Source organism: Gossypium hirsutum, chromosome A12 (assembly GCF_007990345.1).
Source record: "Gossypium hirsutum isolate 1008001.06 chromosome A12, Gossypium_hirsutum_v2.1, whole genome shotgun sequence".
In the NCBI taxonomy this organism is placed as follows: domain Eukaryota; kingdom Viridiplantae; phylum Streptophyta; class Magnoliopsida; order Malvales; family Malvaceae; genus Gossypium; species Gossypium hirsutum.
This window is the reverse complement of record NC_053435.1, coordinates 50,862,477-50,876,257: the sequence shown is the minus strand read 5'-3', so window position 1 is coordinate 50,876,257 and position 13,781 is coordinate 50,862,477.

Here is a 13,781-nt window from a genome sequence, read left to right as displayed (position 1 = left end):
ACTCATATGGCCGAATATACATACCCCCATATAATATCATTTTCATTCCATTTAACACTTAATTCATCATAAATTTCCCCCTTTGCTCTCTTTTTTTTCTTCATGGCCGAATGCTCCTTCTACTCCTTTTACCTTCACAAAGCATGAATTTCATCATCCAACTTACAAGCTTACAATCTCATGAAGTTTAACCTCATGGTACCTATCAAACTCTCACTCATTAGCTTCTATCATAAACCTCCAACAACACCCAATGAACATATACTTTGGGGGTCTATGGTAGAACCAAGAAAGGAACTCATAGATATCAAGATGTGAGCAACTACCATTATTCATCTAAGTTTAGCATGAAACACAATCATCACCCTTATTAATCTTTTATAGCCGAAAACCATACTCACCCCCAAAATCGAAATTTCAACATGGTTTACAAAAATCACTTGATAACTCACTCAATATCAACTAAAATTTCAAAAGCTAGTACAAACTTCCTTACCTTAATAGTGACCTAAGATGACCGATTGCTTCACTCCCTTCTTCTTCCTTTCAATTCGGCCAAGAAGAACCAAAGAACACAACTTGTTTTTCTTTCTTCCTTAGAACATTCGGCCAAGGGGAAATGAAGAAAGATGGACACTTTTTTTTTCTTTGTTTTCTTTCTTACTTTCACGGCAATGGGGAGGGGAAGAAACAATTACACACATCCTTTCCTTTTTCCATTTCTTTATTCCCCATACTTCTTATTATATTTTATCCTACATACCTCACTAGGCCAACATGTTCCCAACATGTTTCCACCCATAGCATGGCCGGCCACTACATATTAGGGAGGGGAATTTGACATGCAAGTCCCCTTTTTCTTCCACATGCACTAATAGGTCCTCATGCATTGACCTATCACATTTTAAAATTTTCTCATATAAGTCCTATTGACTAAATTCACATGCAATCGACTAAATCGAAGCTTGAAATTTTCACACATTCATGATTACATATTCTAGACAATAAACATCACATTCAAACCTTTCGGTGACTCGGTTTAGCGGTCCCGAAACCACTTCCCGACTAGGGTCAATTTTGGGCTGTTACAACCCACTTCTAGAGGGATCTCGATTTTTTCCATGACTTCTCGTCTTGTTCCATCGAATGCCTTTACTGTGGAATGGCAAGGCCTTAGATAAGACAAATCCATCAGAATCCTGGAAAGTGTGGCCAAAGGCATGACGTTTAGTGCCGATCAATTGTCAATGAGCACATTTGGTATTATATAACCCTTACAGCAGCTTGTGATATGCAATGCTTTCACGGAGCCTCTACCATTGGGTGGTATTTCATCATCACTAAAAGAAATGAAATTATCTGCGTTTAGGTTATTCACCCATCTGTCAAGCTTCTCAATGGATATATTGTTTGCCACGTAAGCTTGATTCAACACCTTTAACAAGGCATTTCGGTGTGGCTCTGAATTTAACAGTAGAGATAAGACTGAGATTCGTGCTGGCTGCTTACTCAATTGTTCCACCACGTTGTATTCACTGTGCTTGATAAATTTTAAGAATTCCTGTGCTTCCTCCTCGTCCATAGGCTTTTTAGCTTGTTGTTCAGGCACAGTTTCATGCTTATCTTCAGTCACGTGCATCGGTGCTTTTCCTTTCTGTTTCTTCTTCACAGGTTCTACTTCTTTTGAATAACATCTCCCACTACGAGTGAAATAACCTACTTCCCCAACACTTCCAGTCACGGCTTTGGGTTTTTCATCTTTAGGTGTGACAATATTGATGTCATATTTCCATGGTACTGCTTTATTGTCCTTGTAAGGGAAAGGAGATGGTACTTCGATTATCACTTTTGGTTTCACCGGCTCCTTCTTCGTGTCATAATAAATTATTAATGGCCGGTCGGCGCTATACGAGACACTTGACGATTGATTGTCAGAGGCGCATATTTCTCCTCTATTGGCCTCTTTGCCTTTATAAAAAATCTCAATCTCCTTATTATCCATCATATTTTGTAGTAATCTCCTGAACTCCTCACAGGATTGAATGTCGTGCCCCTCAATTCCATGGAATTCGCAAAAACTTTGACCTTTTGCATTTCTTCCTTCGAATACTCTATTAAGATGATAGAGCAACCCCTTTTCAACTAGCACCTCCCAGATTTTCTGCAGAGGTGTTCTTATTTTAGAAACTCATCTTCTACTTTTCTGCTTGTCCTCCTCTCCCACTGCGCTCACATCCCCTTCGGTGTGGTTTGGGAATGGGTTTCTGGCCGTATCGCCAGTACCATCAAATTGCAGAATGTCCGCATCAATGAGTCCTTGAACTTTCCTTTTGAAGGCAAGGTAGTTTTCCATAGAGTGCCCCTGGTTCCCGGCATGGTATGCACAACTAGCGTTTGGATCGTACCATTTCGGGTATGGAGGCTTAAGGGGTGCCATGTAATGGGGAGATACTAATTGCTTCTCCAAGAGTTTTGGGTACAGTTCCCCATACGACACATGAATGGGAGTAAATTGCGATTTCTCAGGATTGGGTCTTGTTGGCCTTTGTTAGTTTCTGGGTTGGCTTTGAGCGGGTACATTGTTTTGTGGGAACGTGGCAATGGGTCTTTAGTTGTTCGTAGCATATACGGGGTAGAAAGGGGGCGTTGCTTGGTAGTAAGGGTTTTGAGGGGGATAATAAAAATTCAGAGGCGGATAATTTCAAGGTCGGGGTTGGTTTGGATATGAGTTTGGAGTGTAACGGCTTCCCATTCCCACCATATGGGCTTCTGGTTCTTTCTTCTTCATGGGCGCTGCCCTTTTTGAACTTTCTAAACCTTTCATCCTCCCACTTCTGATGGCTTTCTCAATAAGTTCTCCAGATAATACGATATCCGAAAAATCCTTCGTAGCACTTCCCACCAGCTTGTCATAGAATGGTGCTCTCAGAGTATTGATGAAAAGGACTGTTATCTCAGTCTTAGTCAGTGGAGGCTCCACTTGGGCCGAGATATCTCTCCACCTTTGCGTATACTATCTAAAGGTTTCTGCTGGTTTCCTTTCCATCATTTTTAGGGCCATTCGATCAGGCACCATATCCGATACATGCTTGTATTGCTCACAGAAGGCTGACGCCAAGTCCTTCCAGGATCAGATCTTTTCTCTACTGAGCTAGTTGTACCACCGAAAAGCCGATCTTACTAGGCTATCCTGAAAAAAATGTATGAGTAGCTTGTCTTCATTCACGTAACCAGTTATCTTCCGGCAAAACATGACAAGATGCGCCTTTGGACATCTCGTGCCATCGTATTTTTTGAAATCTGATACTTTAAATTTTGGAGGCAGAACCAGATCGGGCACCAAACTGAGCTCTTTGGGACTCAATGCAGAGAAGGCTTCAATACCCTCTATTGCTTTGAGTCTCTCCTCTAAGCTCCTATACTTATCTTAAGCCTCGTGATCACTGGTTTTCAACTTGACTATTTCTGCTGGATCGTCCAAATCTGGAACGAGTGGATCAGCAGGACTAGGTCCCGGGTTTGATACGAACATTCCTTGCCCCAGATTAGCAAGTGGTGCAGGTCGTTACTCCAGGCCTGTAGGTTCCCATTGAGCGTACCCTCTTTGTGTTGCGTGGGCATGCGGTGGAGTAAATCCTGGCAGATGGGGCAGATCCTGATCATGATTAGCCCTTAACTGTGGTTCTACAACGTCAGGGTTCATAGGTCCCTTTTCTTTTACCAGAGCCGACATCATTTCCATCATCTTAGCCATTTGATCCTTCTGTTCAAGTGATTCCTCTCGAGATCTCACCATCAGATCCCTCGTTTCTTGTTGTGACTTAGCCAGTTGTTCTTGCAATTCCCTTTGGAATCTTTCCATCCTTTCAATTCTTTCATTGAACTCATCCTCCATTATTCTAGCCTGTCAACGTGTTCTATACGAATGATGTGATTCCAGATTTGAAGTGTTGTAACTACGAATTATATGATTCTAACCTTAGCGAGTGATTATGGGATAGGAACATGCAATGAATGAATGAATGCAAAAATGAATGTCAATTATGAAAGAAATGCAAGAAATGGGTGTTGATTTCAAGATAGCCTCTATTTAGGCATTTCATTCATCAAGAGAGTTCATTACAAAACATTTTTCCATTTTTACTTCAGCCATTACACAAACTTCCTAGCTAGATCGCCATAGTTCTTTACTCGTGCTATGAATTCTGATATGTTCGATCTTCGACTAAGTTGTACCACGTGCATGGCTACCCCATGAATTTCATTGATCAAATAGCTAAGTTGCATTTCTTTTTCTTAGAGGCCCTCTTCGTAAGCACGAATGTCTTTATCATATTGACTATTCTTTTCTTCCAAAGCCTCCAAGAGAGTATCTAACTGTTGTTGATGATCTTGCAGCATATCTTCTAATTCTCGTATCCTCTCTTTTAGTTCTTGTCGTTTAGATCGACTAGTCGTTACCTCGGCAGACACAGCTTCATATTCAGCGTTCTTCTTTCTTAGCTCCATCATAGCCCGCGCAGCCTTTTCTTCTTCTTTCTTCGCTTTCCTTTTCCAGAATTCCATCCCTCCTTTGATATTACTAATTTCCTCCTTCCATTCTGCTGACAATTTGCCCAACCCACTATTTTTTATTGTGCCTCTTAACTTTTTATTTTCCAGATGGAGGTCCCTTAAGTCATTTCTTACGACTTCAACTTCTTTTTGCACTTTCTCAGTTTTGGACCTTTCAATCTAAACGTCGATCTTCAACTGGTAATTTTCTTCTTGAAGAGCACTGAGGTCCCGAGACATCTTGGGCTTTTCTCGTTCAAATTCTTGTCTTGCCACTTCTAACTCGGACGGCATTTCCTTCAAGAAGGGATTTTGAAAGGCGTAACTCATTGACGAAACTCGCTGGCTATTCACCTGTTGTATTCTCCATACGTCGTAATCTTGAGTGAGAGTATCAGCGTACAGGGCCAACTCCATCAGATGAACTTCCTTCCAAGATTTTGCAGTGCGTCGGACCCTCTTCATATAGCCATGACCCGTAAAAGCAAACTCGGACTACGCTAATCCTCCAGTGGCGGGTATGAATTGTCGTGAAGAAAATTGCCTCTGGACCAGTAACAGAGCGTACCCAATTCCACCCCATAGCCCGAATAGTGGTACCCAATCTTGATTTCCAACCTTGTATAACAGAACCGAAGGGCGGATCCACGGTGCTCTCCAGGTTACATCTTCAGCACGAAGGTTCTGAAAAACTAAAACCCAATGCTCTTCGGTGACATCCTTTGGCCATTCTCTCTCGAGATAAGCTTCCAAAGGGGAAAATGTTTTTGAAAACATATGGAATGGTGTGCGCTCTACTTTCCAGAAGTGACTCAAGATCCAAACATTGAGCAACTGCGCGCATCCAATAAATCATCCCTTCCCCACTTTCCTACAATTGTTTAAGGATCTAAAGGTCTCAGCCAAGATAGTTGGGACAGGGTTGATTCCTTGCTTTAGTCTTTCGGAGAAATCCACCATCGCAACTTCTATGTGTCAAAGGACTTTCGGGAAGATGATCAAACCGTAAATGGCCAAAGCGAATAGATTTATCCTTTTCAACATGTCGGGATGGTTCAAAACCAAATCTCGTATGGAAGACCATGGAATGCAAATGTTTTCATTCTTCTTCTTTATCTATTTTTCGGCCCATGTGTCAGTCATGTCTGTCAATCTCACTAACTTTTTCTTGAAGGTCATCGGCTTAGGCTCCTTCACATATACTTTATAGAATTGCACATTTTCAACACGAAGCAAAGCAACGTACTCCTCTATAGTCGGAGTCATATCTTCTCGATTGAAGGTAAAACATTGGTAAGCCAGATCCCAAAATCTAACCATGGCTTGGATCAATCGTTCATCTACGTTGACAACGATCAAGTTGGCTATGTCCCCATATCTTTCAGTGAAGATACCCCTAGTGTCTGAGTCCCACTGATTCCAAACCCGAACCAAATCTTCAAGGCTATTCTGGCGAACATTCATTGTTACGTGCTCGGGCAGATTGGCAATACATCCCTCCACTAGACTATAGTTCCGAACCATGGTATTCTTCTCGGTTGTTTGTATAATTAACTCTTCCATTAGAAACCCGTTTTTTGGCAACCAATCTCTAGCCAACACCTTCCTAATATGATGTCTATAATGCATGATGCAAAATAAGAACACAGACAAATATCTTGGTTAGTACAACAAATATGAATTACGGAAAATCAAAATAGAAAGTGTAAATGTCAAAGAAATAAAAGGTAAGAGGTGTTTCTCCCATGTACTTATTTTGGTGACTATTAACAGACAGAGGTTCGGCATGGCTCTAATTAGGTGGCTCGTACGATTCACTATATGTGGTTTCAGTTCTATACAGGTACTCAAATTGTCCGTACTGTCATCTACTACGATTAGTACGAAGCCTCGGTCGTAGCCCATCACAGGCTCACGAGTTCAATTCGAGGGATTACATTTACTTATGCCTATGCGGAGGGACAAGTTAACTCACGAAAGCATAAGTCATATGTAATCCGAAAGTATTCACTAGCCTGTGCGGAGGGATGAGTTAACTCATGAAGGCATAGCATTTACTTTCACTTAAACGGACAGAGCTCGGGTAGAGAGCTCATGTTATTCAAAATGCAAGTGCACGGTGTGTGAGGAGAAACTCACAAACCTTTACGTTTTATTTAAAAACTAAACCAAAACTAAAACCATAAAAATTTAAAGCTGAAAAACAACCAAATCAAACAAGTGAGAAGAATATATACAACACGATGCAAATGCATGATTTTTCAAAAACACAATTTTAGGATCACGACTAAATATTAATTTGAACAAGGAATTTTGAAAATTTTGACAACACGCTTTTAATTCGACCCGACTCTCAAAAATGGGTCTCCAGTGGAGTCGCCAGCTGTAGCGACGTAAAAATTTTAGGCTTGGTCGCTAATTGTGGCGATTTATTAAACATTTGAAAACCAATTTTTGATTTTATCATTAAAAAAGGAGTCGCCACCGATGTTTTTTCTAGGTGTGATCGGACACCTAATAAATTTATTATTATTTTTAAAACAAAAAGAAGGCCGGGTTTAGGTCTACGTCAAAAGCCAGAGAAAAATTAGGGTTCGGGAGTCGATTACGCGCGAGGAAGGTATTAGCACTCTCGCGAAGTCCAAAATTGGTATCTTGTAAAACACGCGTCGTCTTGATTTTCAAAAATACGAGTTCAATGTAAGATTTAATCGTGATCCAATTGAAACATAAGAATTTTCAATTTTTTTGATTTTTGAGAAGGACATACCGTTTTAACACGAGTCGATTGATGTTCACCCAACATAGCGATGAAATCGATGACTTAATATTAAATGGGTACATTGTCTTGATTATTGAAATAAATAAAAACATGAATAAGATTTTCGAAATAATGCAAAGCAAATTAATATGAAATCAAAATAAATAAATGGAAGAGCTAGAAATATATTGAAGCCAATAATCAATGTGACAGTAATGATAAAGATGTATGCGATATTAAACGTAATAATAATATCAAACACGAAATATAAAACAATGAATACATATACATAAAAATGATATTAAGAACATGTACGTCAAAACATATATATATGTATAAATAGTAATGGTGTCAGAAATACTATATATAGTATTTGAAATATATACATAAAATAGTAAGAATATATATAATTAGTAATGCTAAAGTATATATACATAATAATATATATAAAAATATTGAAAAACGTATGTACATAAGAAATATATACGCCAATATATATAATGCAAAAAGAAACAAATAATGAAAACTACTATATATACATATACACTTATATAATGAAATATATAATAGTATTAATAACAATAATGAGGATTATATAAAAATACATACATGAAATAGCATGAAAAATATACACATGAATTAGTATATAAAACTAACTAATAGAGTAAAAACATATACATATGATATATAAAAAAAAGTGTATGTACACGATGTATAAAAGAAAATAAATACGTGAAAATATATATACATAAGATCGTATAAAAGTATATAACTATGATACTAAAGTATATACTTAATATATATGACAACGTAATATAATATTAGAAATATACATACATAATAAAAATACATATATATACGTAGCACATGTTAAAAGAATACATATAATATACATATATTTCAAAAAGATAATAATAACATTCATAGAATAACTATTAATATATTACATAAAGTATATATATATATAATAATGATATTTAAGAATATATATATAAAAATATATACAAATAATATGGTATTAAAGGTATATACATGACTTATATAAAAATGCAATATTTAAAGACACATACACATAATAATATATATAAAAACATATACGTAACATAGTATTAAAATATTTACATGATATATGCATAAAATAACAATGACATAAAAAAAACAACTATTAACAATACTTCATGAATACATGTATACTAAAATGCACATAATAATATGTATATGTAACAGTAAAATGTGATATATAAAATTAATATAATATGGAAATACATAAAATAATAATAGTAATAATAAAACATAGAAGCTAATAATATATATATAACAAAAGGTTAAATAAAGATAACTTAATACTATATTAAAACATATATATATATATGAATGTTAATTAAAATAGATACTAAGGTGATGACATTAATAATACATACTAAAATAATTAACTTAAATAGTAAAATAACTAAAAGAGGATTAAATTGAGCTGAAAACAAAATATTTGGGGCGAAATTGAAATAAATATAAAGACTAAGGACTATTTTGAACACGCTTGAAACGTAGGGGACTGAAATAGCAATAAACCCCTTTCGATCAAAACGCACAGTAGCATTGGGGACCAAATTGTAAAGCGTGGAAAATTCCAGGGCCGAATTAAAAATGAAGAAATGACTCAATTGCAAAAGCTTGAAAAAGTGGAAGGGCCAAATGCGCAAATTGCCCTTCCTCTCAAAAACACGCAGATCTATGCCTGGAGTGGGTCGGGTCGACCCGACCAGGGGCCAAAACGGCGCCATTTTTGGTTTAAACGGGGGGACCAAAACGCACCATTTTGGTCCCCTATAAAAGTTAAAAAATTTTAAAAAAAATTCATTTGGAAGGGGAGAAAGAAAAAAAAGGGGAGAGAAAAGGGGAGGGGAAGGGAATCCGGCCAGGGGGCCGGTCACCGGCCGATCGTCGGCCGCCATCCGTCGCTGGCGCCTGCCACAGTGCACGGTGGCTGGAGTTTCAAAAAAAGGTAATTTTTCTCTCTTTTTTTCTTATATCTTTATTTAATATATATATGTATGATTTATGTATGGAATGAAGACTATATATGCATACAGATTCGAAAAAAATGAAAAGAAAAATAAGTAGACCTCGATTCCCTTTTTGATATATCTTACTGTGACTTTGGTATGTATGGAAGCCTATTTGGTGTTATTTGCTTTTGTAAACTGATTGTTGAAGTCTGATTAAGATTGTCGAATGCTTTTTTATTTCTGATTTTGAACTGGCGAATCCGACCCTTTTACATTTGTTTTCATGGCTTTTATAGCCTTTACAAATCTGTTTCTCTGTATTTACTATCTTTTCATCTTAACTCCTTGCAGGTGCAGAGGGTGGGTGAACGGTGGAGGTGACAGAAGAGTCGGTGGAGGCAGACGGTATGGGGCTAGGTGCAAGTGGGAGCTGATTAGGGTTAGGGTATTGGGCTTGGTCATTGGGCTAGGTTGGTTTAGGTTAGTATTGGGTTAGTGGGTAAGTTTGGGTCTGTTGGGTAGGTTTGGGTAGTGGGTCTATTTTGTATTAGGTTTAGTGGTTTTGGACTTCTGTAATTGGGTTTTGGGTTTAGGGGTTATTAAATGGGTAATTTGGGCTGATTGGTTGTAATAGGGTTAAAGGGATAATTGAGTTTTGGGTTGTAAATGGGCCAATCGGGTTTGGGTTAGATATTTGGGTCTTGGGGTTTGATGTAATGGGGTTTGAAATTGGGCCAAAATTGGCCTGTAACATTTACAATTTTTACAATTTAGTCCCTATTGCACAAAACACAAAATACACAAAATTTTCAAAACAGCCATGTTAGGCTGAATTGTACCCATGCCTATACAAGTCCATATATTTTATCAATTTCACATTTTAGTCCCTCAAATTAATATTTTTGCAATTAAGTCCTAATTAATCAAAATCATCAAAAATCCAATACAAAATATGTTAATCTAAAACATATCTTTCATTTTTCATCATCAAACAACAAAAATCACAAGCTATCAACAATGGCACAACTCAAAATATTCATCAAAATAAAAAATTCAAGCATGGGTTTTGTAGTACTCGAAGCAACGATCACAAAAATGTAGAAATTATTAAAAACCGACAAAGAACGAACCTTGATTTTAGCTTGATAGATGGCTGAACCTAACTTCTCCTATTTCTTTTCTTTTTTTTATATTTGGCTATGGTGGAAATAATATGAGCACTTTTTTTAATTATCATATATTATAACATATATATTACTTATTATTATTTTACCTTTTTTAACCTTAGTTAATAAATTATAAAATCACATATATCATGCCCACTACCGTCCACTTCATTTGATATTGGGCTATTTACTTCTTAAAGGCTTCTATTTTAAAAGCCAAGTGCAAATTAGCCCCTTTTAGGAATAACCACTTAATTTTCACTTTACGCGATTAAGTCCTTTTGTTTAATTAGACACCTAAACGATAAAATTAAATCACGAAATTTTCACAAACATAAATTCACATAGAATAAACACTCAAAATAATTTAAAAATATTTTTTTGACTCAAATTCGTGTTCCCAAAATCACCATTCTGATTAGGGTCTATATCGGGCTATTACAACTCTCCCCCTTTAAGGATTTTCGTCCTTGAAAATCTTACCGGTGAATAGGTTCGGATAACGTTCTCTCATTGTATCCTCTGGCTCCCATGTTTCTTCCTCACTCCATGCTTATGCCACAATACTTTAACTAACTGAATCTTCTTATTCCTCAACTCATTAATCTCACGAGTCAAAATGCGAATCGATTCTTCTTCGTAGGTCATATTAGGCTAAATTTCAATCTCGGACGGACTGATCACATGTGAAGGATCAAATTGATACGTCCGAAGCATCGAAACATGGAATACATTGTGGATCTTTTCTAACTCATGTGGCAACAATAATCTGTAAGCAACAGGCCCGATACGTTCTATAACCTCATACGGCCCAATAAACCTCAGACTCAATTTGCTTTTACGATTGAATCTGAGTATTTTCTTCCACGGTGAGACTTTCAAGAAGACTTTATCTCTGATCTGAAACTCTATACCTTTACGTTTCAAGTCTGCAGAAGATTTCTGACGATCTGACGCTGCTTTCAAACTTTCACGGATCACTTTCACTGTTTGTTCAATTTCTCTGATCAAGTCAACTCTATGTATCTTATTTTCGCTGAGCTCAGTCTAGTACAATGGCGTACGACATTTACGACCGTATAAAGCCTCATAAGGTGCCATTTTGATACTCTATTGGTAGCTGTTATTATATGCAAATTCAATCAGAGGTAGGTATCATTCCCACGTACCTTCAAACTCGAGAATGCAACATCTCAACATATCCTCAAGTATCTGAATGATTCGCTCAGGCTGGCCATCTGTTTGTGGATGCAAAGCAGTATTGAAATGTAATATCGTACCTAGTGCATCTTGCAGTTTCTTCCAAAATCACGATGTAAACTTCGAATCTCTATCCGAAACAATGGATATAGGCACACCATGTAATCTCACAATCTGAGACACATACAATTCAGCTAGCTTATCAAGCGAGTAGTCTGTACGTATCGGAACAAAATGAGTCGATTTAGTCAATCTATCAACAACAACCCAGATTGCATCTTTCTTGCTCGGTGTCAAAGGTAAACTAGATATAAAATCCATCGTGACTCTATCCCATTTCCACTCAGGTATCATGATAGGCTGAAGCAATCCTGAAGGCACCTGATGTTCAGCTTTTACTTGTTGACAGACTAAACATCTTTCAACAAAGTCAGAAATGTCTCATTTCATACCATGCCACCAGTAAAGTTGTTTCAGATCATTATACATCTTTGTACTACCTGGGTGAACAGATAACCGACTATTATGAGCTTCATTCAAAATCATCTGAATCAACTCTAAATTCCTCGGAACACATATTCGGTATTTGAATCTCAAACAGTCATCAGCATCAACTCTGAACTCTGAATCAGCATCCATCTCACACTGAGCTTGTTTTACAATCAATTCATTATCAACCTTCTGGGCTTCACATATTTGTTGAACAAATAACGGTCTAGCTTTTAATTCAGCCACTATCGAACTATCATCAGACATGGCCATATGCGTATTCATCGTATGCAAAGCAAACAGTGATTTTCAGCTTAACGCATCAGCAATAACGTTAGCCTTTCCCGGGTGATAGTCAATCATAAGCTCATAGTCTTTTAGCAATTCTAACCATCGACGTTGTCTCAAATTCAGATCTTTCTGAGTCATCAAGTATTTCAGGCTTTTATGATCAGAATAAACATGACATTTCTCACGAAACAGATAGTGACGCCAAATTTTCAAGGCAAATACAATGGCTTCCAATTCTAGGTCGTGTGTAGGATAGTTCTTTTCATGTGGCTTCAACTGTCTCGAGGCATAAGCTATCACTCTGCCTTCTTGCATCAGAACACAACCCAAACCATTTAATGATGCATCACTATAAATAATAAATTCTTTACCCGATTCTGGTTGAACTAGCACTAGAGCTTCAATCAAAAGGGTCTTCAACTGATCAAAGCTTTTTTGGCACTTCTCTGACCACTCGAACTTAAGCTTTGTCATCGGGGCTGCAATTATAGAGAAACCTTCCATGAACCATCTATAATAACTAGCAAGTCCCAGAAAGCTTCAGACTTCAGAAACATTCTTCGGAGGTTTCCAATTAAGTATGGCTGAAATTTTACTCGGATCAACCCGAATACCTGATGTTGATACCACATGACCTAGAAAACTGACTTCACTTAACCAGAACTCACATTTACTAAATTTTGCATACAACTACTTATCTCACAAAGTCTGCAACACAAGTCTCAAATGTTCGGCGTGTTCGACTTTATCACTAGAGTAGATCAAAATGTCATCTATAAACACAACCACAAACCGGTCCAAATACGGTCTGAAGATCTGATTCATCAAATCCATGAAAATAGCAGGTGCATTAGTAAGTCCAAAAGGCATAACCAAAAATTCATAGTGTCCGTACCTTGTTCTGAAAGCAGTCTTTGGCACATTGGAGTCTTTAACTCGCAACTGATAGTAGCCCGATCTCAAATCTATCTTCAAAAATACTGTACCTCCTTTCAACTAGTCAAACAGACCGTCAATTCGTGGCAATGGATATTTATTCTTTATAGTCACCTTATTAAGATGCCTGTAATCGATACACATTCTCATAGTTTCGTCTTTCTTTTTCACAAACAATACAGGTGCACCCCATAGAGAGAAACTCGGCCGTGCAAAACCTCTATCTGTAAATTCTTCCTACTGAGCTTTCAATTCTTTTAATTCTATAGGTGGCATTCTGTATGGAGCTATGGATATCGAAGTCGTCTCAGGCATTAACTCAATACCAAACTTTACTTCTCCAATAGGTGGCAAACTCAGTAATTCTTCTAAAAACAC